At 39.4% G+C, this 26,099-nt stretch overlaps 1 protein-coding gene across 1 annotated transcript in view; it reads left to right on the top strand.

Moving 5' to 3' along the window:
- The window catches only part of CAMKMT (calmodulin-lysine N-methyltransferase), a 461,032-nt gene that overhangs the window by 41,003 nt on the left and 393,930 nt on the right, over positions 1 to 26,099 (top strand). The gene's annotated exons all lie outside the window — the stretch shown is intronic.

Genomic DNA, 26,099 nt, shown 5'->3' on the forward strand with positions numbered 1-26,099 from the left:
GTTTCTCCATCAGAAAGGGCTTAGTGGAAGGAGGAAGTGAATATTATGGGTGACTTTTTAAAAAAAAACTTGTCAAGCACAATATTTAATGAGAATACAAGTGCTGTTGGTTGCTGTATGCCTAGTATTCCTTCAAGGATTTTAAAGCTGTTCGTGGCAGCAAATACTGAACTAAGGTTTGTTTGAATTTCATAGACAAGGACAAAAAGGAGCAGCGAAATTTGGCATTTGTTGAGGTTGAGTGATGGGTAAATGAGAGTTCGTTATTTTCTGTTCTCTTTATTTTTCTACATACATTAAGATTTTTTTCCTAAATACATGACTTTAAAAATGGAAGCATCACTTTTCATCCTTTGGATCCAGTAATCCCTTCTTGGTACCTGCCTTCTAGTACAAAACAGACAAAGGCAAGGCTGTTAATTGCAGTGGTATTTGGATTGGGAATGAAGCAAGCTGGAAACAGTCCGACAGCTCAATTCTAATCTGTAGCAGGATTGCTGGATACATGATAGCTTGTCCATATAATGGATTATTATGTAGCAATTAAAAATAGTGAATTGAGTTGTACATTCTGGAGAGAGGTTCAAGATGAGAGAAGTTCAAGGGTAGGTAAAAAGAAGCAAGTTGGGTCATGTATACAATGTGATTTCAGTTTTGTAAAACAGTAGCAGTGTGACTATGCAGAAAGCATGTGCACATCAAATTGTCAGCATTGGTTATTATAGGAAAACGGGACCTAAAGAGATGGATTTCCCCCATTTAATTTTTGTATTATTTGACTTATTTCAACTGTGTATTAAATTTGGGAAGAACTGTAAAAATATTTTGACTATAACTTTAAAAATAAAGTGTTTTAAAAGCAAGTGTCATTTTTACATATGTTAAAAATAAGTTGTCTTTAAAGTTTAAGGGAAGCAGAAATTCATATGGACAGGAAGCCAAATGGTGAGTTTAGATGATCACTTGGCTTGAGAAGGAAACATAATATAAATGTATACCTGTGGAGCATACATAGTGCACTTTGATGCTATCTCCAAATACCAGACAAAAATTACATCGTGGGAATTAGAATAAGACTCTGGCCTTTCATCCATTAATTCCATGGCCTTTAAAATTTTGACTGTGCCAAAAGTGTAAGCGCTTTTGTATTAAATGAGCCTATTTGTTTAATAAAGAAAGGCATTCCATTTTCAACAGAATACGTGCAACTTAGAACTGAGGTACTTTTTTGTGATCAAAGAAACTGATGTAAACTAACTAAGGCAAAAAGAAACATGTTAGAAGGATACTAAGCAGAATTCAAGATTCACTTGGAAACTGGACATTTCACTTTGTGCTTGGTATGCTTTTAATTATGTTAGCTGCTTACAATTAGAACATTTCTCTGAAATTTTCTAGCCCTACACCTTTGAAATGTTGCTATTTATGGATTAAATTCAGTTAAGACTTTTTTAATCAGCATTTTTCAAAAGAGAAACTTATGTGGTATTACGTACAACTGAGTCCATTCCGACTCAGGGACCGTACGCATTTCAGAAAGAAATACTGCCTGGGCCATCCTCACCCTAGTTGCTATGCTTGAGCCCATTGTTACAGCTACTGTGTCGGTCCATCTTGTTGAGAATCTTCCTCTTTCTTTCTGACCCCAATGTTGTCAAGCATGATGTTCTGCTCCGGGAACTTTTCCCTCCTGATAACATGTCTAACGTATGTGAAATGAAACCTCACTAATTCTTCTAAAGAACATTCTGACTCAGATAGACTGGATGAACAGTCTGGAGGAGAAAACAATGGGACAGATGGTTCCTGGGGGTGGGGGTGGGGGACATGGGAGAGGGGAGGCGGGGGAAAGGAGGTGGTGTTGACCAACCCAGGGACAAAGGAGCAACAAGGGATCCAAAATTAATGGCAAGGAGGATGTGAAAGGCCTGGTAGGGATTCAGCAAAGGCAATGTAACCGAGCAAAATTACTGAAATCCAAATGAAGACTGAGCATGATAGTGGGACAAGAGGAAAGTAAAAGGAAATAGAGGAAAGAACTAGGTGGCAAAGGGTATTTATAGAGGTCTAAATACATGCATATAAATATGTGAATATATTTATACAGGATGGTAGGAAAATAATCTATGTACATATATTTATAGTTTTAGTATTAAGGCAGTAGATGAACATTGGATCTCCACTCAAGTACTTACTCAATGCAAGAACACTTTGTTCTATTAAATTGGCATTCCAGGATGCACACCTTCCTGACACGATTGCTGTAGACAAATGTGTGCATAAGCAAATGTGAAAAAAGCTGATGGTGCCCAGCTATCAAAAGATATAGTGTCTGGGGTCTTAAAGGCTTTCAGGTAAGCAAGCAGCCATCTTGCTCAGAAGTAACAAAACTCACATGGAAGAAGCACATCAGCCAGTGTTACCACGAGGTGTAGAAGGGACCAGGTATGAGTCATCAAAGAACAAAAAATATTATCAGTGGGTGCCTACCTTCCCGATATGATCACCAAAGACAAATGTGTGCATAAGCAAATGTGAAGAAAACTGATGGTGCCCGGCTATCAAAAGATATAGGGTCTGGGGTCTTAAAGGCTTGGAGATAAACAAGTGACCATCTAGCTCAGAAGCAACAAAGCCCACATGGAAGAAGCACACCAGCCACCTGTGTGACCATGAGATGTCGAAGGGATCAGGTATCAGGCATCAAAGAACAAAAAATCATATCATTGTAAATGAGGGTAAGTGTAGAGTGGAGACCCAAAGCTCATCTGTAGGCAACTGGACATCCTCTTTACAGAACGGTTGCAGGGAGGAGATGAGCCAGTTAAGGTGCAGTGTAGCAACAATAAAACATACAACTTTCCCCAAGTTCTTAAATGCTTCCTCCCCCCTCTATCATGATCCCAATTCTACCTTACAAATCTGGGTAGACAAGAGGATGTACATTGGTACAGATAGGAACTGGGAACACAGGGAATCCTGGACAAATGATCCCTTCAGGACCAGTGGTGAGAGTGACAATACCTGGAAGGTGGAGGGAAGGTGGGGTAGAAAGTGGGAACCGATTACAAGGATCTACATATAACCTCCTCCCTGGGGGATGGACAACAGAAAAGTGGGTCAAAGGAGATGCCGGATAGTGTTAGACATGCTAAAATAGTAATAATTTATAAATTATCAAGGGTTCATGAGGGACGGGGAAGCGGGGCAGGAGGGGGAAAATAAGGAGCTGATATCAAGGGCTCAAGTAGAAAGAAAACGTTTTGAGAATGATGATGGCAACAAATGCACAGATGTGCTTGACACGATGGATGGATGTATGGATTGCGATAAGAATTGTACGATCCCCCAATAAAATGATTTTAAATCTGGCATAGCAGCATTTATAAAAAGGGAAGGGAGCACTTGGCAAACACCCTGGCTTGGGTGAAGCACACCTTAACCTTCACACTGACAGTTTTTGCTTTTTAACACTTTAAAGTGGTCTTCTGCAGTATATTTGCCAAAATGCCGTGAGTTCTTTGATTTCTTAAATTGTTCTCATATTTGTAATTTAGTTGTCTTTTTAAAAAGCTGAGCATTTTTTAAAAGGCAAATTTATGTAGCTTTTATTTTTTTCCTCCAAAGTTTTGTTTAAATAAATGGTAGGTTTGGAATTACAGCTCAAGTTGGTTTGCTATCAAATATATAATTCAAATACTTATGAATAATCTGAAGCAATGTGTATTATTTTAGAATTGTCACCATTGACTTTCTCCGTTGTTTTGAATGTAATGCAATGTCTTTTTAGGCTGTGTGTAGAAGAGTTTTTGGATCCTTCCTTTATCTTTTTTAGTTCGTTGCTTTAGTGAGAAATTTTCCAGAGAGATTATGTTGTAAATGCTTGTAATGTAAAATTTTAATTTTATATCTATGCTAGTCTTCATAATTTCTGTCTAATGAACTGGAACATATGGACTATACATTATTTATGATTTTAAAAAGTATATGCATGAATTTCTCCCAAATATTTCAGATATATCTTTTTTAATCAACACATTAATTTTGGCTATATTTTTCAAGCTATGTTTCAACTATTTCAAATTATGTCTGTTTCCCAATAGATTCTTCGATGAAATGTAACACCATTTTAATTATTATAATAATAAATGCTAATTTAAAGCTCGTCAACTTGGAAGACATAAAAATATTTCTCATGTATCTGATATAAAGTACACTTGCCCTTAGGTACTTTCTGGTTGTAATACAATCTGGCAAATTCTTCTCCTTTTCCAGCATTGAAGCAAAACTTTCAATTTGTAGTGGGGTTGGGCATGCGAGTACAGTCCAGGGCCAAGCTTTTTAACTGGCCTATCTAATTTCCTTGTTCTCTCTTCATTTATTGGGGTCAAGACGTAGGTCTGTATGCCCAGCATAGGGACTCCTGGGTGCTCTAAACAGTTGTTGCCCTCACTGCTTACCTAAAGGGTGGAGGTTTCCGACCACTCAGGGCTGCCCCAGAAGAAAAACTCTGAGGTCCACTTGTGAAATGTCAGGCGTTGAAAATGCTATGGAGCACAGTTCTACTCTAAGGCACATGGGGTCTCCATGAGTCTGAGGCCAACTTGAACTGGATGAGGTGGGGCATGTGCCTCTGGAGTTGAGTTTCCTGCTGTGAAGACACCAAGGGGTGGGATGATTGAGTAAATATGTAAATTTATTGAGAAAATGAGAACCAAATTCTTCTGTGTCAGCAAAGAGGATTACATGTGGAAAGGGGAAGGGCTCGAAGAAACCCTGTGGTGTTGATTTGGATGGTAGCATCTGTCAGTAGCCATGAGCATAACTACCTCTTGGATCTTGATTTCCAAATATCATTCTTCACTCAAAAAGAACTAGGCCTCCTTGGAGAAGTGGGTGACTTTAGGGCTGGGCCTTTTGCCCCAGAGAGTAAGGAAGTACCCAAAGGGGATTGGCATATGCCCAAAGGGCATAGAAGCTGGTTTCGAGGGATTCCCACTGGCCAAGTATGAGACAACTGGAGCATCAAAATAAATGATGGAAAATGATTATAATCCATTAAGTAAGGTAAGAATATACATAGTAATAAATACACAAATGTCAGGAGTTCCTACATTATATTAGAATGGGACTCAATGAGTCCAAAACCCATACTAGATAACAGGTATCTTGAAACGTATCATATTTTGGGCCAGAAAGTTTTTTGTGGAGGATAATTACTAGCATCCCTGGCCTCGACCTACTAGATTCTATAGCACACATCTGCCCTCTCTGCTCCAGTTTTGAAAACCACAATGTCTTCTGATATTGCCAGATTCCCTCAGGTGTAATACCTCTCATATCCCCATCGAGAACAGCTATATCTGTGGGAAGAGACGATGGAGAAGCTCAGGTCAGCAGCTAAACCAGGCCAGCGGCTGCCTGTAGGATAGGCCATCAATTAATCTAAGTTGAGGATAGAGCTGAGGCAAATGAAGACAATCCATGAGAACAAAAATATGACCTTGAGGACATCCCACCTGAATTTTCAGGACGTCTCGAGAACCGATTTGATGCATTGAACACTAATGACAGAAGACCTGATGAGCTGGGGGAGGACATTACGACTATCATTCATGAAGATAGCTAAAGATCATTAACAACACAGGCACCGAGGAGCCGTTACCTAGGGCTCAAGTAGAAAGAAAATGTTTTGAAAATGATGATGGCAACAAATGTACAAATGTGCTTGACATGATGGATGGATGGATGGATTGTGGTAAGAACTGTACAAGCCCCCAGTAAAATGGTTTAAAAATACAGGAAAGAAGGAATAGCCCAAAGTGCATGTCAGAAGAGACTCTGAAACGTGCTCTTGATCACAGAGTCACTAAGGCAGATGGAAGAAAGGATAAAATAAAAAAGCTGAATGGAAAATTTCAAAGGGCAACCCAAGAAGACAAGCCAAATACTATAACTAAATGTGCAAGGACCTAGAATGAGAAAACCTAAAAGGAAGAACATGCTGAGCATACCTTAAACTGAAAGAACTCAAGAAAAAAATCACACCTTGAGTTGCAGTCTTGAAGGATTCTGTGGGCAAAATATTGAATGTTGCAGGAAGCATCAAGAGAAGATGGGAAGCATGCGGAGTCACTGTACCAAAAAAAAAAAACCTAGTCGACATTCCACCATTTCAGCATATGAATAAGAACCAATGGTGCTAAAGGAGGACGTTTAAGCTGTACTGAAAGCATCAACCAAAGACAAGGCTCCAGGAATTGATGGAATACCAGTTGAAATATTTCAACAAGTTGTTGAAACACTGAAGTACTCACTCATGTATGTCAGGAAATTTGGAAGACAGCTACTTGGCCAACTGACTGGACGAGTTCCATATTTGTGCCCATTCCCCCAAAAAAGTGGCCCCAAAGAGTTCTCAAATGATAGAACAATATCATTGGTATCCCATACAAGCAAAGTTTTGCTGAAGGTCATCCTACAATGGTTGCAGCAGTACTTTGACACGGATCTGCCTGAGGCTCAGGATGGATTCCGAAGAGGACATTGAACAAGAAATATTATTGCCGATGTCAGGTAGATCTTGGCTTGAAGTGGAGAGTACCAGAAAGATATTTACTTGTGTTTTATTGACTATAACAAAGGCATTTGACTGTGTGGACCATAATAAATGATGGATAACCTTGAGAAGAACGGGGATTCCAGAACACTTCCTTGTGATCATGTACAATGTACATAGATCTTGTACACAGGACATGACATAGATCAAGAGGTAGTTGTGGGAACATATCAAGGGATTACTGTATGGTTTAGAATCAGGAAATGTGCGCATCCTCTCACCATAATAATTCAGTCTGTATGCTGAGCAAATCGTCAGAGAAGCTAGCTTATATGAAGAAGAATGTGGTATCAGGATTGGAAGAAGGCTCATTAACAATACGTGATATGCAGATGGCACAACTTTGCTTACTGAAAATTAGGAGGACTTGAGGCATTTGCTTATGGAGATCAGTTTGGATTGTAACTCAGAGTAAGGGAGACCCAGATCCTCACAGCTAGACCAGTAGCTGACATCATGATAAATGGAGAAAATGTTGATGTTGTCAAGGATTTTGTCTGACTTGGATCCACAATCAATGCTTGTGGAAGCAGCAGTCAAGAGATCAAAGGATGTATTGCATTAGATAAATCTGCTGCACAAGACCTCTTTAGAGTATTGTAAAGCAAGGATGCTACTTTGAGGACTAAGCTGTGCCTGACCCAAGCCGTGGTATTTTCTATTGCCTCCTATGTATGTGAAAATTGTACACTAAATGAGGAAGACAGAAGAAGAACTGATGTTTTTGGATGGTGGCGCTGAAGAAGAATCTTGAAAGTCCATGGACTGCTAAGAGAGCAAACAAATCTGTCTTGGGAGAAGTAGGTCCAGAGTGTCCCTTTAGTGGCAAGGATAGCAAGACTTTGTCTTACATACTTTGGACATGTTGTCAGGAGACTCCAGTCCTTGGAGAAGGACATCGTGCTTGGTAAAGTGGAGGAGCGGCTAAAAAGAGGAAGGCCCTTGACCAGATGGATTGACACAGTGGCTGGATCAATGGGCTCAGCTTAAGGACAGCTGTGAGGATGTTGTTTTGTTCTGTTGTACGTAGGGCTGCTGTGAGTCGGAACTAACTCCATGGCCCCTAACAACAACATCATGTGTATATAATTATTATCCATCCATTCAGCTGTATTTATGGTATGTGATGGATAAAAGGATGGCTAAAGATCTTGACTTTAAGAGAATCCATGTTCTATAAAGGGAATTCGCCTGACAAAACCAGAGAGTACTGTAACTATTGCTACAAACAAGATGCATATTGGATGTTGTCAGAGCCGAGAAGAAGGTGGTACCCTTTGGAGGTGGGAGATAGATTCAGAAAAGGCTTTAAGAATGATAGTATGAATAATCTTTAGTGGCCACTTGACATAATGAGAGCATGACATGACACCTTATTTAGATTGAAGTCTGAACGGAGTGCACCCAGGACTGTGAGTGGCACAGTAAAAAGAAGAGGTGAAAGGACTGACGTAAACACATGCTTACAAATCATGGTCCTGTCACTTCTTGGCTGCCTTAGCCAAGTTGCATATACTTTGAATATAAACTTCACTTGGTTCTACCTTTTATGTATTGCTGAATTTATTTGTTGGAATTTAATTCAGGATTTGGGGAGAAAGACGAGGCTTTCTACCCCTGTAAAGAGTTCCAATATTGGAAACCACCCTCTGGGGGCAGTTCTACCCAGTCTTCTGGGGGTGCTGTGAGTCAAAATCAACTTGATGGCAGTGTTTGGCTTTTGGTTAATTAAGGATTTTACTACATGTTCATGAGATTGCTCTAGTTTTTCTTCACAGATGGCTCTTTTTTTTTACTCGTTTTAACTTTATTCTGATTTTTCAATATTTTCTGCTTTCTTTTCAGTTGAGGTTGTCCTGTTTTACATTGCTATTCTATTTTTAAATTTAGTATTGAGAATTAATACAAATATCATATCCTCCCATAGTTCAATCATGTCAAGCAGAATCGCACATTTGCTACCACAATCAGTTTCCAAACATGCAGCTTCTACATGGACTCTGAACATCATCTACCCATAGATAGTTTTTGTTTAGCTTTACTTGTCTGGGTAATGCTGGCCAATTTTGAAGCTTTGTTTTTAGGTACATTTAATTCAAGATCATTGTGTATTCTAGATAAATGAATCTTTTTACAATTGTGCAATGCTCATCTCTTTTCCTTGGAATGTTTCTTGTTCTAAAGTTCTGTTTTGTCTGATATTAGTATAGCTACTCTAGCCTCCTCTTCCCTGAGGTGCTCTTAAGGGCTTCCCTTCATCACTCGTGATTAAGAGTTTGCTATGATGTCCTTTAGTGTTATTTCTTTAAGTTTACATAGGTTTGTTGAACTTTTTATATCTATAGGTTTATATTTTTCATTAAAGTTGGAAAAAATTCGACCATATGTCTTCAAATATTTTTCTGTTCCCTCCCTTCAGTACTACACTCTGATTATGACTTGTCCATTTTCAGCCTTTCTTCTTCCATGGGCACGGCTCACATTGGGGAGTTTCTATTGCTCTGCTTTTAAGGTAACGTGTGTGGTGGTAACGTGCAGGTCTTCGCAGCCAGGAGTGTTTTCAGTTCAGAGAGTGTATTTTTTGGTGCTGTAAGTTCCCGTTGTAATGCTTCTGTTTCATCCATTTTCCCCTCACGATGTTCCCGTTTTCGTCTATGTTCTTGAACACACAGAGCATATTCACAAGAACGGCTTCAACATCCTTTGCTGCTGGTTTCAGCATCTCTTGTCATGCCTGGTTCGCCTTCTATTTGATCCCCGCCCCCCCCCCCCTCCTGATTATGGGTCATATTTTTCTGCTCTTTTGGGTACCCGGTGATCTTTTCTAAGAGATGTCCGCTATTATGAATTGTATGTTTTTGTTTGCTGACGTCGTCATATTCCCCGTACACAACTGGCTTGTCGTTAAGTTAATTAGAATCAGTTGGGTTCTTTTGAGGCTTGCTTTTAAGCTCTGTTAGCTTGGGATTCCTAGCAGCCTAGGGTTAGAGGGCTAATTTCAGCCCATTCTAAGGTGATACCCATCTGAGGATTCTTGTCGAGGGCCTGTATTGCAGTCTTTTTACTCTGTGTGAACCTTTGTAGTTATTCGGCACATTATTGTGGTTCGTTTTTTTTCCTCTTCTTCTTCATCCTCTCACCCCACCCCCACCAAGTTCGTGAGCAGATTGTCAGAGCTCTTTCTCTGTGCGACTCCTCCCCCCCCCCCCCCCCAGTGCATTTGTGCTACAAGCTCTAGCTGCTTTGCTTTCCTCACATTCTAATATCTGTCTCTTCAACTCAGCAAGACTTTGGGGCTCTGGGTCTTTCCTTGCCTTACCTACGTTAAGGTAAACTGTACATAGGCATGTCTACAGGTACGCGTACACGCAGGTTGTATTCTAAATCGCAAGCAATCAGGCTGCTAGAGTGAGGTCTCTACTGTCCATTCCACCTGAGTCACCCTCACAAAGACACTCTGCAAATTGTTGCGATCGAAAGCCATGGCTATCATCTATAAAAAGTTCACAGTAAACAATAGGAGCAAATTCCTTATTGACGGCACAACAGTAAGCAAGGAGATTCAAGGTAAATGGTTTCTCTCCATGTGTACCCCACTTAACACTGCAGGAGAGGAACCCACTTATGTCTAAAAGAGGGCTTTCTTTTCCTAAATTACCCATGTCCATTTCTGCGTCACTAGGCAAGCACTCTGTGGATCAGGCTTCAGCAGGTCCGTCGGTTGGACTGTCTCTCTGTCCCTGTCTGCCTGTCTCTCTGCTGCTATTTCTGTCTCTCTCCCTCAGGGAAGTGTGGTGTTTGTTCTCTCTCCTTCTCTGTGACTTTTCTTGTCTGTGTTTGTGCTCCTGTGCTTCCACTGGTCCGGCTCTCAACCAGCAGCTTTGGGACAGCTCTGGACTAGTGCCAGGGCTAGGCTGGCACTACGACAGCTCATAAACCAGCACACCTGTTTATAGGCAGCTCCTATGTGATGTAGGCCCAGGCCGCTGCGGGCTTCCTCTTGGTTCTTTGGACTGACACTCTTTCAGCCATTTTCCGATCACAGGCAGGCCAGCCCAGGCGTCAGGCTGCTGAGGTGTCCAGACTGTGGCAGCTGCTTCTGTTATAGGATGCCCAGCCCCATCAGAGACCTCTCGCACCACTACCTGCTGGTCTCGTGGAGTCCAGTGCTCACACTGCCTTCTGTGCCGCTCAGCTCTATCCCTTCTCCTGGTTTTCAGTGTTATCTGCTGTTACAGCCTCCACAATCATATTAAAGCTCTTTTTTCTAGGAGTGCCTCAGTATAGGGACCCTGTGCCCAAAGGGTGTACTTCTTACCAGTCTCAGTTCAATCAGGAGGACCCCCACTTCATAAATACAGAAAGCTAAAACAAAAACAAAACAGTGTGAGATCGGCTGCTTATATAGAAAAACTCCTGGTCAATTTCAAAATGTTGCTTTTGTAAACAGGAACAATCCCTTAGGAATATTGTAAACCTATTGATCCTATTGCTTGGGCTTCAAAGCCACAATTCTTGCAAGCTGCTTATAGCAAACCAACCAACCATTCCTTGTAAGGTTTCTTATGGGCTAATAAGCATCACCAATCCTTCGAAGGCCACTTAAGTAGATAGCAAACTCATGTATTGTTTGATACATTGTGTTGTGGCCAAACCTATCACTGTGGGAGTATTTGCAAACTCAAGGCTAGACCCCAAAGAAAGAAACCTAATGCACCCAGGTAGCCTTTTAGATGTTTGGTTTTTCCGGCATTTGATTAGTATGTGTGTAGTTACATTTTCCTTTATATTTAATTTGTTTGAGATACTTTCTCTTTTGTGCTTTGCTTTCTTTTGCCACTTTGTAAAATCTTAATCATAATCTCTTACAGTGTATCTTCTGTCCTTTCTCTCGCCTGCCTTCACATTACGTATGTGTGTGTAACTGCCATCACCCACGTGCTACATTGTTTGATATCACCCCACATTGTCTTGCTTGCCTCATTGATTTCCCCCCTAGTATTTCAGTGTAGATAATGTCCATTTACTTATCATTAGCTGCAAACAATTCCTTTTTTCTTTGCTGTGTCCAGCCTTTTAAACCATTGAAAAAAATTTAAGTCCTTAATAATAATGCTTTTTTCACTTCTAGCATTTACATTTGAATTTTTTACAATACTTTTAATATTTCTGTTTAATTTCTCCTGTGTAATATTATGTTGGATATTTTATCCCCCCCCCCTTTTTTTTAGCTTTCTGTGAGTTGGGTGAAAGTATCATTGATTACAGTCTCCACAATGTTACCCCACTTCCTCCCCATGTTTCCTCTTCCTCTTCCTCCTTTCCTAACCTTTCTGGACTCTGTCTTTGGGTAAATGAGGTGGTCTTTTGAAATGAGGTGGTTGATGATTCTAAGGGGTCCATACACCCATAGGGTTATTGTCCCCCTTACTGAAAATCGAACTACAGCAGTGAATTTAGTTCCAGATCTAAAGGGTGATTAAGGACCATAGGCTCAGGGGTTTCATTCATCTCTAGTGACTAATAAGTTGGGTCTTTTTTTTATGATTTGTGTTTGCTTTCACATTCTTTTCTCACTTTACCCGGAACTTTCTTGTACGATCTCTTTCAGAGCTGTTGGCAGCAGTAGCCAGGCACGCTTTAGTGCTTTGGGTCTCATGCTGGAGGAGGCTTGTGTGATCCATTAATTTGTTGGACTAATTGTTTTTATGCATCTTTGGTTTTCTTCACCCTTCTTTCCTCGGAACACAGAGAGACCAACAGTTTTTCACAGAAAATCCTACAAAACAAGTAGGAGACAAACTAACCAACAAAAATGACAAAACGAAACAGAAAAATAAAACTTCAATTGAAAAGAAAACATTTCATTATTTATAATCCTTGGATCATACAGACCTGTATACTCTTTCCACGTGGATTTAGTCGATGCTTTACTTAGGTGGACGCTTGTTTGAAGACAGGTATTCAAGACCTCAGGTGCTATTCTTTCTGATAGTTGGGCACCATCTGATTTCTTCACCACACTTTGCTATAGCACCTGTAGCTTCAATGACCACTTCATGAGAGTGAGTATTGAGTAGGGTCTTGTCATAAGAACTGATTGTTCAAGCTGAGCTATGTTGACCCCTTCACCAGAAGAAGGCAATACAGAGGACAGCACTGAAGATATAGCCCAGGGAGGGAGGGAGGGAGGGAGGGAGAGAGAGAGAGAGAGAGAGAAAGAGAGAGAGAGAGAGAGAGAGAGAGAGAGAGAGAGAGAGAGAGAGAGAGAGAGAGAGAACCTCATCATGGCTCACCAAGCCCTGGGGATGACATCCCTGCTCAGAGCAGTCAATGCACAGAGAAGACCATAGGGCCAGCCCCGCCACAAGACATAATGTTCTCTCATTGACCTGTAGTGCTACAGGGACACCACTGGAGACATTCTGGGGAAAGTGTACCTGGTTTGCCCCATGCATACTGAGGTGAAACGTGAAGGGAGTATAACAGGGCAGCAAGGGGAGCAAAGTAACCAAGTCCCCAAGAAATCCTGAAAATAGACTTCTGACTCAGGAGACAGGGCTTGGCACCTCATCAGACTTGATCAGAAAGCATATACGTAAGGGTCAGCAGACAGACCTGTGTTTTGTTTGTTTTTCTTTCACCCTGTGTGTATCTATATAAGACAGGCAGGATGAACAATCCCGAGGAAAAAAACAACAGGACCAGTGGTTCTGGGGTGACATAGGAGAGGAAGGGAGGGGAGGGGGAGTGCAGAGTAGGGAGCCATAAAACTCAGGGATAAGGGATCTAAATTTGATGGCGCGGAGGCTGTATAATGCCTGGTGGAGTTTAATAAAGTGCATTGAATTCAAGAGGAATTACTTAAAGCTGAATGGGGGGGGTGTCAGCACAATTATGGGATAGGTGAAAGGAAATAGAGGAAAGAAATAGGAGGCACAAGCTATTTATAGAGGTATAGCTATAGACATGTATATATGTAAATATACTAGCATATAATGAAAGGGATAGAGGTCAATGTACAGATATTTATATGTTAAATATTAAGACTTTGGACTTCTACTCAAGGCTTGCCTTAACACAAGAACACTTTGTTCTAATAGCCTGACACTTGTCCTTTTCACGAAGATGGCGCCAAAGGCAAAGAAGGAAGCTCCTGCCCCTCCCAAAACGGAAGCCAAAGCAAAGGCTTTAAAAGCCAAGAAGGCCGTGCTGAAAGGTGTCCACAGCCACAAAAAAAAAGAAGATCCACTTGTCACCCACCTTCCGGTGGCCCAAGACCCTGAGACTAAGGAGGCATCCCAAGTACCCTCGGAAGAGTGCCCCCAGGAGAAATAAGCTGGACCATTGTGCCATCATCAAGTTCCCCTTGACCACAGAGTCTGCCATGAAGAAGATCGAAGATAATAACACACTGTGTTCATTGTGGATGTCAAAGCCAACAAACACCAGATCAGACAGGCTGTGAAGAAGCTCTATGACATTGACGTAGCCAAGGTCAACACCTTGATCAGGACCGATGGTGAGATTCGAACCCATAGCTGATGGCCTACAATTCCATCACCTTGGGCTAGCAGTCGTCTGCTTCTTGTCATACTATTGCCTTTCATTCAGCCTTAAGTCCAAGGGAGCATGTCAGTTCCATAATTCTGCTTCAGTTTGAGGTACAGCCAGTTCACTTTGTGAGGCTCGATGGCAGTGGTTTTTATTAGGTATCGAATGCTACATAACACATTGGCCTCCCAATTAACTTGTTATCTATAAATGGTTCCTGAGCGTTATGGTGATTCAGTCAGAGGCTCTCACAAGGTTGTCAAGCTGCTGTTAGGATTTCAATCATCTAAATGCTTGACTGAGGCTAGAAAATCTACTTCCACACTCGCTCACGTGCACATGATTGTTTGCGGGCTCCAGGTCCTCACCGATTGTTGGCCCAAGACTTCAGTCATTTACCTCCCGGGTCTCTGCACAGGTCTGACGACCTCACAGCACGGCTGCTTGTTTTCCTCCAGAGTGAGGAAGCTGAGAGCAAAGGCAGGGTGCCTGTCTTGAAGTCTCTGGGGTGTTGAGGGAGAGAGATGGAATTGTCTAGCATTTAAAGCAAGCTGGGCAGAGGAAGTGGATTTGAGTGGAAAATTCCAAGTATCATTTTTATTGTAGATGTGTCTGATTCTTAGATCATTTGATATAAGGCCTCGTGTCCATAACTGAGTTACTGGAAGGTTTCATCATGTAGAAAGGGAGATGGTAAGGAAGAGTACTTCTTTAAAGAAAACTGCCTCGGAATCTCACCTCTTTGAAGGAATCGAGTCAAATGTCGACATTGGTTGACATGCCACCACTGGGACTGAATTGCCGCAGATTGTTTTGCATGATAGCTAGACTAGACATTGCATTTTTATGGACAGTTACTGATCAGCCTTGCCTATCCTGTGTTAATTACTTATCCCCCCTTCCTCCAGACGATGACAATTAGGATGACGACAGTGTTACAAATTAAGAGAATCACATGGGGAAATTAATGGTTACATTTTCTTTACTCTCTTTCCTTTAGCCTTTAAAACGGCCACTTTGCATTACTTGTATGAATTTCTTATGTAAACAGACAGAGCAAATTGGGTATGTGTATATATATGCACATGTGCGAAATCTATAATGAAATCACAGTTTAGAGAAGGAATTATACGTTTAAAGTCTTCCATTTTGTGAAAACAATGATTCTACATTTCTTCAAGTGGCTGCCACAGAATAGAAATTGCAATCCCTGGGTGGGAAGTGTGCTAGAAATCATAGTATTCCTTTTCAAAGTGTTTTGCATCCCCTTATACGTATATTCAGTACTTCATTTCTAACCCCTACACACTGAAACATGCTGTGATTCATAATACCGTGTTATGTTTTAAATTCAAATATTGTTTTTAAAGGGAAATTGCTACTAATGCTGGCTAAGCTGCACATAATAGTTTGGTAAATGGTTGTAGGTTTGATTCTTCTCATGTCAATCTTAAATGTGAACTAATATTATTCAAAAACCTTTCAAGACATTGAATAATTGTTTCAGTTAACTAAATGCTTTACCAACTAATATTACTCTTGAATTATAGTTGAGTTTAGCGCTTTTATTATTTAAAGAAAAAGCAATAGTTTCATCTCTGCACAATTAAATGTTAATAGATATTTTTCTGAGGGCGCTATCTTTGGAGAAAGTGTAGCAATTTTGTAACTTAATAAAACAATTCCACACTTGATATTGTCAGTAATTGTGGATCATTGAAATTTTTGATAAATAATGTACAGAACTTAGTTTGCTCTCTTTAAAACACTTTATTAAAATATAATTTACATATATAAAATCCGTTTTGAGTCTACATTTTGATGAATTTTGAACATTTTCCACATTCAGATGAACACTATCACAATGAAAATGGAGAACATTTCCGAGGCTACAAAAGGCTTTAGGTTCTTTGATGCCCTTTTCCAGGTCATCCACAGCTCTCCCTCCAGGGAAGCACGCACCCATTTCCTGCTCTGCTCTTTACATTAGTCCTGCCATAAAAATACACTATTACAGCATGTGCTTGTGTTTCTTTTCCCCCTCTAGTTTCTTTTACTCAGTATAAGATGTATTTTTTTGAGTATAGTATTTTTTTGAGATTCTGCCATACTATTGTTTGTATATAATTATATACAATATACATTCATACAAAATTATATATAATTATTGTCTTTTTTACTGTTGAGTAATTTCACTTTGTATGAATGTACTCAGAGTTTATCTTTCTATACGTTGATGGGTAGGTTGGTTGGTTCTGGCTATTTTGAATAAAACTCTGCACATTCATGTACAGGATTTTGTTGCCTATGTTTTCATTTTTGTGGAGTAAATACATAGGACTGGAATTGCTAGCATGTATGTTTTACTTAGTTAGCTAGGACCAAACTGTACCCCCATATTCTTGTTTCATTTTACTTTGTTACAAACAACATATGAGGGTTCCAACTGTTTCGCTTCCTCATCAACACTTGGTTTTGTCAGTCTCTTTAGCCACGCTTCTGAGTTCCCCTCTTGACTATCTCATGATGTTTCTGTGCAAATTCCCTAGGATTAGATGTTGAGGATTATTTCATGTGCTAATTGGCCACTTGTGTATTTCAGATGTGAAATTTATGTCACAGTTATTGTTCATTTATAAGTTGAGTTGTCTTCTTATTAACGAATTGTAAAAGTGAATTATACATTCTAGATACAAGTCTTCTGTTTAATGTATATTGTTTTTCTTACTGGTGCCTTTCAAAGAGCAATTTTAAATTTTTACGAAGGCCTATTCATTGACCTACTGTTTTACGGTTCATGCATTTTGTGTCCTAAGAAATAATTGCCTGTCTTATGTTCGTGAAAAATTTGTCCTATATTTTTCCCTCTAGAAATTGTATAGTTTGGGCTCTTACATTTTGACTTGTAGTCCATTTTGAGTAATTGTTTATAGATGGCATGGGATGGGGGTCAACGTTCTTTTTGTTTGTTTTTACACATGAATGTGCAGTTGTTTCAGCATTATCTCTTGAAAAGACAATTCTTTCTTTATTAAATTGCAGTTGTGTTCTGTGTGGTACAATGTGTGTCTGGACTTCTTATTTTGTTTCATTGATCGGCCACTCTTCCAGTCCTCTATGGTCTTGATCATGATTCCTTGGTAATCATTCTGGAAATTGCAGTTTGTTTTGGTTTAATCTATAAAAATGGTTTGGCTCTTCTAGGTTATTTGCATTTTTATATAAATTTTAGAGTCAGCTTGTCAGTTTCTGTTGAGACAGTTCCTGGAACTTTGATGGGTTAGCATGGACTAAATAGATAGACTTGAGGATGATCTATATCCTAATAATCCTAAACAGTCTAACCCATGAAGTCGTATGGCTTTCCCTTTTTGTAAGTATAGCTTAATTTAACTAGGTAGCATTGTCTAGCTTTTGTGTCATAAGTCTTATACATGTTTTGTTAATTTTATCCTTCAGTGTTAAATTTTCAGATTGTGCAACTCTTAAAAATATTCAAACCATTGCATTGTATGATACATGAACTATGTGCCAATAAAACTGGTAAAATATTTCATTTTTATGATACTAATTTTTTACATTTCTATTATGCAGTGTTTGTTTTGAGAAATTATTTTATTATAATCAGGATATATATCTTAAACAGTGTTGCTAAACTAAGAGGAAATGCCATCTTGGTAAAAAATAAATGATATTTCAAGAGCTTGATCACATGAAACAAATTTTGTCTGTTTTAAGTCGCCTTCAACTTTTATTTAGATAAGTTATGAAAGATAATTTTTGGGTCTGTGTATGTTGAATATACCATTTAGCAAATTTAAAATGAGACTATCAGTTACTTTTGTAACATTTATAGGCATTAAATTTGACATAGTTTTTTAGAATTATTACTTTTTTTATTGCTGAACTTCTTTTTGTTTAAATATGGTGATCTTCTTGAAGAGAGCCAAAAACCCCCAAAACTTTACACAGCAAAAATATTTTTCATAAATGTAAACATGCTGGTCTACTTCATAATTAAGCAAAATAGAAGTTTTAGGCAGAAGACCTTAAAAGATTGTTAAAGAACAAGACAGTAAAACCAAGACAAGAGCAACAAAAACACTTAAATCTTGACGCTTCACTTGCTCGTGTCAGCCTACCGGGTCAGGCCCGAGTTTTGGGAGCCCCACCTTCCTTGCCAAAGGGAAGATCAAGTTGGCTGTACCCAATACCTGTCCACAGAATAGACTACTTCTCTTTCAAAACAATGCCATAGAATGATTACTCTTAAGTACATTACTGTTCCCAACACGTGCACGACTTGCTTTCGTTTGTCTTTCCTAAGACATATCCATGTGCTCTGTTGGCCTGATCGTTTGCAGAGTAAATTGAGAATGTATAATTATTAAAGACCATAAATCCTAACAAATCACTTCTAGGAACCCCCTGATATCTTCAATAATAGTAAATTCCATGTACATGTTTCAGTGTACTGCTATCCAATATTCTGTGGTTACATATGAAAGTCTAATAACAAAATTAGATACTATATTAAAAAAACCACTAACCTAGTTTCTACTAATGGTAACTAATATTAGTTCTTCCTTTCTGTCCCATGTTAGGTCTTTTAACCTGAAAGTAATAAAGCTTAAATCAGTCTCTAGTCTTTAAATCACTAATATACCTATATTAGTAACCACATGATTTTACATCATAGCCCTTGGTTTTTCAGATTCATCGCTATTTATATTTGAGGCCTATTTCTAGAATTTGAGTGAATAGAAAGAGCTAAGGATTGTCCCTTCAGTATTTAACCTTTTACCTTGTATTGATTGGCCTTGATAGCTCATTGACTAAAACCTTTGAACAAAGCCTAGCATTGTCTCGCCTGGACTAATTTAGATTTTAACATAGATAGTACAATGTAAACTAATAGCTTACAGATGTTCCTGTTTAATTTTTACTGATTATTATTGTAACTGCCAACTTACTGTGAACACATTAGTGCTGCTTTAGTAAAGAAAAAAATCTGAACAACAAATGCATTTAAGTAAGATTGCATTTAAGAAGATTGAATCATTTCCACCAGAGTTAAGGTGCTACCACATCTGATTTACAAGTGGCATATTTAGGTTCTATAAAGATTATAGGAATGTTAAATGTGGATAAATGTATTACATTAATTTCTTATTTTAAAATGGGAACATGCTTATTAGTTTTCCAGACAATGCATCTCAATTGAAAAAGAAAATCAGCAACTAACCATTTTTTACGTCTCCCTGAGAATCTGTTCTGTAGAGATAGCTATTGTTACCCAGTGCCCCAAACAGCTCAAATGCTGTGTGGTGTTAAAGAATCCATTATGCAAACTCGGTCGAAAGGGTGAAATTAGTGGCTTTTCCAGCAAAGCAGCGTTGTGGCAATCGTGGTACTAAGTGATGCGATAACCCAAGAGAAGGAAGGAACAAGAGTGAGGGAATGAAAAAAAAATTTTTTTTTAAAAGAGAGTGAGGGAATGAGGTACATGTATGTGCACAGCATCATCATAATGTAAGGAACACATGGCTAGGTGGCTTTTGCCATGAAACACTTACATGAGAAGTACAAGGAAAACAAAATGTGCCTTAGAAGGAAGACTGTGCAGACAGGTAGTGATGCATCACAAAATCCACAGAGGTATTCCTAAACAGGTGGTTATTGTTACTGTGGTTAGTTGCCCTACAGTTGGCTCTCGCTCACGGTAGCCTTATGTACAACAGAACAACATTGTTACTATGTTTTCACGGTAGTCTTATGTACAACAGAACAACATTGCTACTATGTTTTCATGGTAGCCTTATGTACAACAGAACAACCTTGTTACTATATTTTCACGGTAGCCTTATGTACAACAGAACAACATTGCTACTATGTTTTCAGGGTAGCCTTATGTACAACAGAACAACATTGTTACTATGTTTTCACGGTAGTCTTATGTACAACAGAACAACATTGCTACTATGTTTTCACAGTAGCCTTATGTACAACAGAACAACATTGCTACTATGTTTTCACGGTAGCCTTATGTACAACAGAACAACATTGCTACTATGTTTTCACGGTAGCCTTATGTACAACAGAACAACATTGCTACTATGTTTTCACAGTAGCCTTATGTACAACAGAACAACATTGTTACTATGTTTTCAGGGTAGCCTTATGTACAACAGAACAACATTGCTACTATGTTTTCATGGTAGCCTTATGTACAACAGAACAACATTGTTACTATGTTTTCAGGGTACCCTTATGTACAACAGAACAACATTGTTACTATGTTTTCAGGGTAGCCTTATGTACAACAGAACAACATTGCTACTATGTTTTCATGGTAGCCTTATGTACAACAGAACAACATTGTTACTATGTTTTCAGGGTAGTCTTATGTACAACAGAACAACATTGTTACTATGTTTGAGTCCATTGTTGTAGCTTCGCTCTCAATCCATCTTGTGACAGGTCTTTCCCTCTTATGCTGCCCTCCACTTGTCCAAAGTGGGTGAGATGCAGTCTTAGCACGCTTGCTTCCGAGAAGCACTCTGCCTATACTTCCAAGACAGGCTTTTTACTCTAGCAGTCCACGGAACTTTCAGTATTCTTCCCCAGCGCCATGATTCAAATGCCTGCATTCTTTTTTGATCTTCCTTGTTTGTTCAATGTCCAACTAAACAGGTAACAACTATGCTAATTAATCTGTCTAACATGGAATCCCTTTATCAGGATCTTTTTAAAAACATACAAATTCATTCGTTTAACTCTGTTAGTCTTATGTGGCAGTCTCATTAAAAGCCATTTTTCCATATTTCATTGATATTGAAAAATAGCTACTTTTGTGAATGAGGAGCTTATCAGCTCCTGTTTTTGTTTCCTAACTGAATTTCTTAATCTATAAACAGTGCATATGTTTTATGAGGTCCAGGAAATAGCCTTGAAACAAAACAAAACATTTTTGCTCTGGTAAGAGAAGCACCATTATTTTTGGTACCGTTCTTTTTAAAAATGGTCTTATTGGCATATAATTCACATATCTTTTTTTTACAGTCCCCCCCTAATTCACATATCTTAAAGCAATAATTCAGTCATATTAAGAAGAGTTGTGGAATCATCCCCACAATGAACTTGAGAACATTTTCTTCTTTCTCTTGTGTTCATTGTTGTTAGCTTCACCTCCCCTGCCATTAATCCCGTGCTGCTGTCTCTACAGATTTACCTATATACAGAAAATAATAAAAAACAAAACTAAGGACAAACACAAAACTCAAACAACAATGACAAAATAAAGCATAGTAAAACTTCAATAGAAAAGAAAGCAGAAAATATTAAAACTGGAAACAACTCTAACATGGGACAAAAGGTAGATCAGGTGATAAGGTGTTCCATTGTAGCCTAACTACATCTGCCATCATCAACTTGACAGTGTTCTCTGTCTGAAAACAAGACTAGTCACATCCCTGGACCATGTTCAGAGGGCATTCACTGGAGGCTTCATCCATGTGGGGACCCCGTAAATGGATTTTGGGCTTCCACTGTCTCCATAGTCTTCTGAAAATCAGGTGTTCAGAATTTAAGCTCTCATACTGTTCCTTCCTCCAAATATGGGTAGATCACACAGGCTGGTGTGCTTCATCCATGTGGATTTAGTTGACGCTGCATTTAGATGGCTGCGTGTTTGAGGACAAGCCTTAAAGACCTTGCATGCTCTTCTTTCTGATAGCTAGGCACCATCTGATTCCTTCACCACACTTCGTTATGGCATCTATATCTTCAGGGATCTCTTTATGAGGGTAAATATCAGCTAGAGCCAACACACCACTTTTTAAAAAGTGCCAAGAGTGCTATGTTCACCAGACACAAAGCATGGTATGACATCATTGTTTCCTCTTTTTAGTATTAAGAGCTATTTGCCATTTGAGGGGTATTTATACAAGGTCATTGATCATCCAGTTTAGCTGAAAACTCAGCAGAGGAAATTATACACTTATTCTAGGTAATTATATATAAATATTAGCACTTGTGTAAATTTAACATGAGTTTAATAATGATATGATATGGTTTAAATTTTCTGGCTGCTCTTTGAAATGGTTTGAAGGATTACCTGCAGGTATACAAAATTAAAAGGGGACATGTCATTTGCATACAATTGGCATATTTCTGCATAAAATATGCAGTCCAAGTCTCAGACCATTTTCTAATTAATATTATTGTTTCCTGCGTTCTTCTATTTTTATAGTCATGATCCAATTGATATTTGTGAGAGAGGGAATGTGTGTGAAAGGAAAAGGATATACAGACGGTGGGAGCAGCGAGACGTACCCAGGCTGTCACCTGGCGTATTGTTATGCCCTTGAGGTTGATGGAGAATTCAGAGCTAACAACGTATAATTGTATTTAAGGTTAGGCCCAGGCCTGTCGTTCAGGGTGGATTATCACCTGTTTATCATAGTTTGCATTGGGCTGGTAGAAACGATCCCTTTTTTGCCCCTTGGGTAAGTTTTGTTTTGAGCATTGACTGATGGATTAACTGTCACCTCATTGCCTTTGTTAATCATGTCTACACCTTTTTGCTGCTCTCTGTCCCAGTGGCTGAAAGGAAGTGCTCAACCTGGGTTCAGAAAGAAAATTGATTGTGAGCAGTTGCTATAGACTTCTTTTGAACATTTGTGCGGCAATGATGTTTGGAATCCAGTATATTTTTTTTTAAAGATTTTAAATGTGTTTGTAGGAGATCTTCAGTATCAAATAAATAGACAAATTAGAAATAGAACAGAAGTCTTACTATATATAACTAATGGTTCCTCGAAACAGTTTAAAACAGTGGTTCTCAACCTTCCTAATGCCGCGACCCTTTCATACAGTTCCTCATGTGGTAGTGACCGCCCCCCCAACCATAAAATTATTTTCGTTGCTACTTCATCTCTCTAATTTTGCTACTGTTATGAATCGGGCGACCCCTGTGACCCTTTGGGGGTCACAACCCACAGGTTGAGAACCTCTGATTTGAGCTATTTTCCTCTGCTTCTAGGATTTGTTTGGGTGTTTTTGAGGGTCCCTGGTGGCAGATGGTTCTGAGTTGGGCTGCTAATTGCAGTCAGCAGTTTGACATCACCAACCGCTTTGTGGGAGAAAGATGAGGTTACCTGCTCACCGGGGGTAGTTCCACCTTCTCAATGGCAGTGAGTTTATAGGGTTATTGTTGGGTTTTGTTTTTTTTTTTACAGTTTTCTTGAACGTTTTGAAAAAAGATTTCATTGTTTAAGAATTTAAAATCTTTGGGTAGTATGAAGAAATTTTGTTCACATGTTTTCTGAGAATATGGTCTTTGCTTCTAAAGATAAACATAAAAAACCCTGAAATTTGAAGTAATAAAAAAAGGTGCTTTCTCAGTTAAGATGACCTTTCTAGGAAGATATAAAAGCAATCACCCTTTAATAAATAAAAGAGATGTCATCACTATTCCCAATAACAATACAAAATGAGGAAAATAACAAACAGATCCAAGGCATGAGAAGTAGATGAAAAATTACTTTGTTTTTTATGTTGCCAAATTTAGTATTTATAACAGGATTACAGATTTATTGTTTCAGCTGAAATATTTTTTCCTTTGATTTGAAAACACTTTTTTTCTTCTTCAAACCAGAGAAAACTTGGAGTGCATGACTCGATTATAAATATATTTTTTAGAATAAGGATAGATGGGAATGTATTAAAGATCTAAAAATCCTTTCACCTCTCTGACTTGTCATCATCCAGCTTCTGAATCATCAGAGTTTGGGGCTGCACAATGTTGGGAACTGACACTGACTAACTGGAATAGAAATGACGTTTATTGGAAGGATATTGGGCATTTCTCATATCTATGGGAAGTAACTGGAAAACCGAGATTGGGAAATGAGCAGGAGCCTTGCAAGACAGACTGGGCCCAAGGACCTCTGCTCAGATCAGCCTGCAGGATTAGGCTTCTTCCTGCTGCTTCAGTTGTTGCTGCTGCAACACATTTTTGTCACCTGTGCCTGTAGTTCTCTAAGATCCAGAATCCAGGGCTGCAACATCCAGTTGACTGCCACGAGACTTTCTCATCTTCCCCGTTTTAGGTGTCCCCAGGTGGTGCTGTGGGTTAGCTGTTGGCCTGTTAACCACAAGGTCAGAGGTTCAGATTCACCAGCTGCTCTCCAGAAGAAAGACGAAAGCTGTCTGTTCCCATAAGGATTTGCAGTCTAGGTAGCCCTCAGGAGCGGTTCTACTATGTCCCGTAGAATTGACTTGGGTTGGGCTAAGGTATATTGTAGGAGGACACCTTTACTTCTGCTCTTTGGTTCCCTGGCTTGTGTGTTGTAATTTTTTTACCTTATATGTCGGTATTTAACTGTATTGTCTCCCATCTGACAGGGATAGTCTTTGACTCAGCCTTCCAAAGTGCTACTTGGTGGAAGGATACATGTTCCTGATGAGTTGATGCTGACTCACGGTGGCTCCACATGCACTGAATAGAACAGCCCCACTGAGTTTTCAAGGCTGAGCCCTTTCGGAAGCAGATGGTAAGGCTTGCCTTCCAAGGAGCTGATGAGTAGGTGTGAAAGGACAGTCTGCAAGCACTTAAGTGTTTGCTCCACCTGTGAACTCGGAAGGGATACACGTAAAAACCTAAACCAAACCTATAGCCGTTGAGTCGAGTACAACTCATAGCAACCTTGTAGAACAGAGTAGAATGCCCTTTGGGTTTCTGAGTTTGTAAATCTTCACGACAGCAGGAAGTTTCATCTTTCTTCTGCAGGGGTGCTGATGGATTCACCTGCTGGCTTTTCAGTTAACAGATCAACATATAACCCACCATCTTCACACACACACACCGCACTACCACCCCCCACCCCCTCTCCCCGCCCGCCATTCAGTAGATTCCAACTTAAAGTTACATACAGGGCAGTTTATAACAGTTCCTTAGGGGTTCTGAGACTGTAAGTCTTTAAAAAAAATCATTTTATCGGGGCTCTTACAGCTCTTATCACAATCCATACATCCATCCATGTGTCAAGCACATTTATATATATGTTGCCATCATCATTTTCAAAACATTTTCTTTCTATTTGAGCCCTTGGTATCAGCTCATTTTCTTCCTTCCTCTACCCTCCCTCCCTCCCTCATGAACCCTTGATAATTTATATATTTTTTCCCATGTCTCACACTGACTGATATCTCCCTTCACCCACTTTTTTGTTGTCTGTTCCCCTGGGAGGGGGTTATATGTAGATCACTGTGATTGGTCCCCTGTCTCTCCTCACCTTCCCCTCCTCGTATCACTACTCTCATTATTGGTCCTGAGGGGTTTATCTCCTGAATTCCTGTGTTTCCAGTGTACATGCTCTGATCTAGCCAGATTTGTAAGGTGGAATTAGGGTCATCAGAATATGGCAGGGGAAAGCATTAAAGAATTGGGAAAAGTTGTATGTTCATCAGTGCTACACTGCACCCTGACTGGCTTGTCTCTTCCTGTAAGGGGATGTCCAATTGTCTACAGATGGACTTTGGGTCTCCACTTCGTACTCCCCCTCATTCACATTGATATGATTTTTAGTTTGGGTTGCTGATGCCTGATACCTGATCCCATGGACACCTCATCATCACACGGGCTGGTGTGCTTCTTCCATATGGACTGCATTGCTTTTCAGATAGGTGGCCTCTTGCTTATCTTCAAGCCTTTAAGATCCCAGATGCTATGTCTTTTGATAGCTGGACACCATCAGCTTTCTTCACTACGTTTGGTTATGGCACCCATATGTCTTCAGCAATTGTGTCAGGAAGCTAAGCATCACGGAATGCTAGGTTATCAGAACAAAGTGTTCTTGTGTTGAGGAAGTACTTGAGTAGAGGCTTAATGCCCGTCTACTACCTTAATACTAAACCTATAAAT

Source organism: Tenrec ecaudatus, chromosome 17 (genome assembly GCF_050624435.1).
Source record: "Tenrec ecaudatus isolate mTenEca1 chromosome 17, mTenEca1.hap1, whole genome shotgun sequence".
NCBI classification, from domain to species: Eukaryota; Metazoa; Chordata; class Mammalia; order Afrosoricida; family Tenrecidae; genus Tenrec; species Tenrec ecaudatus.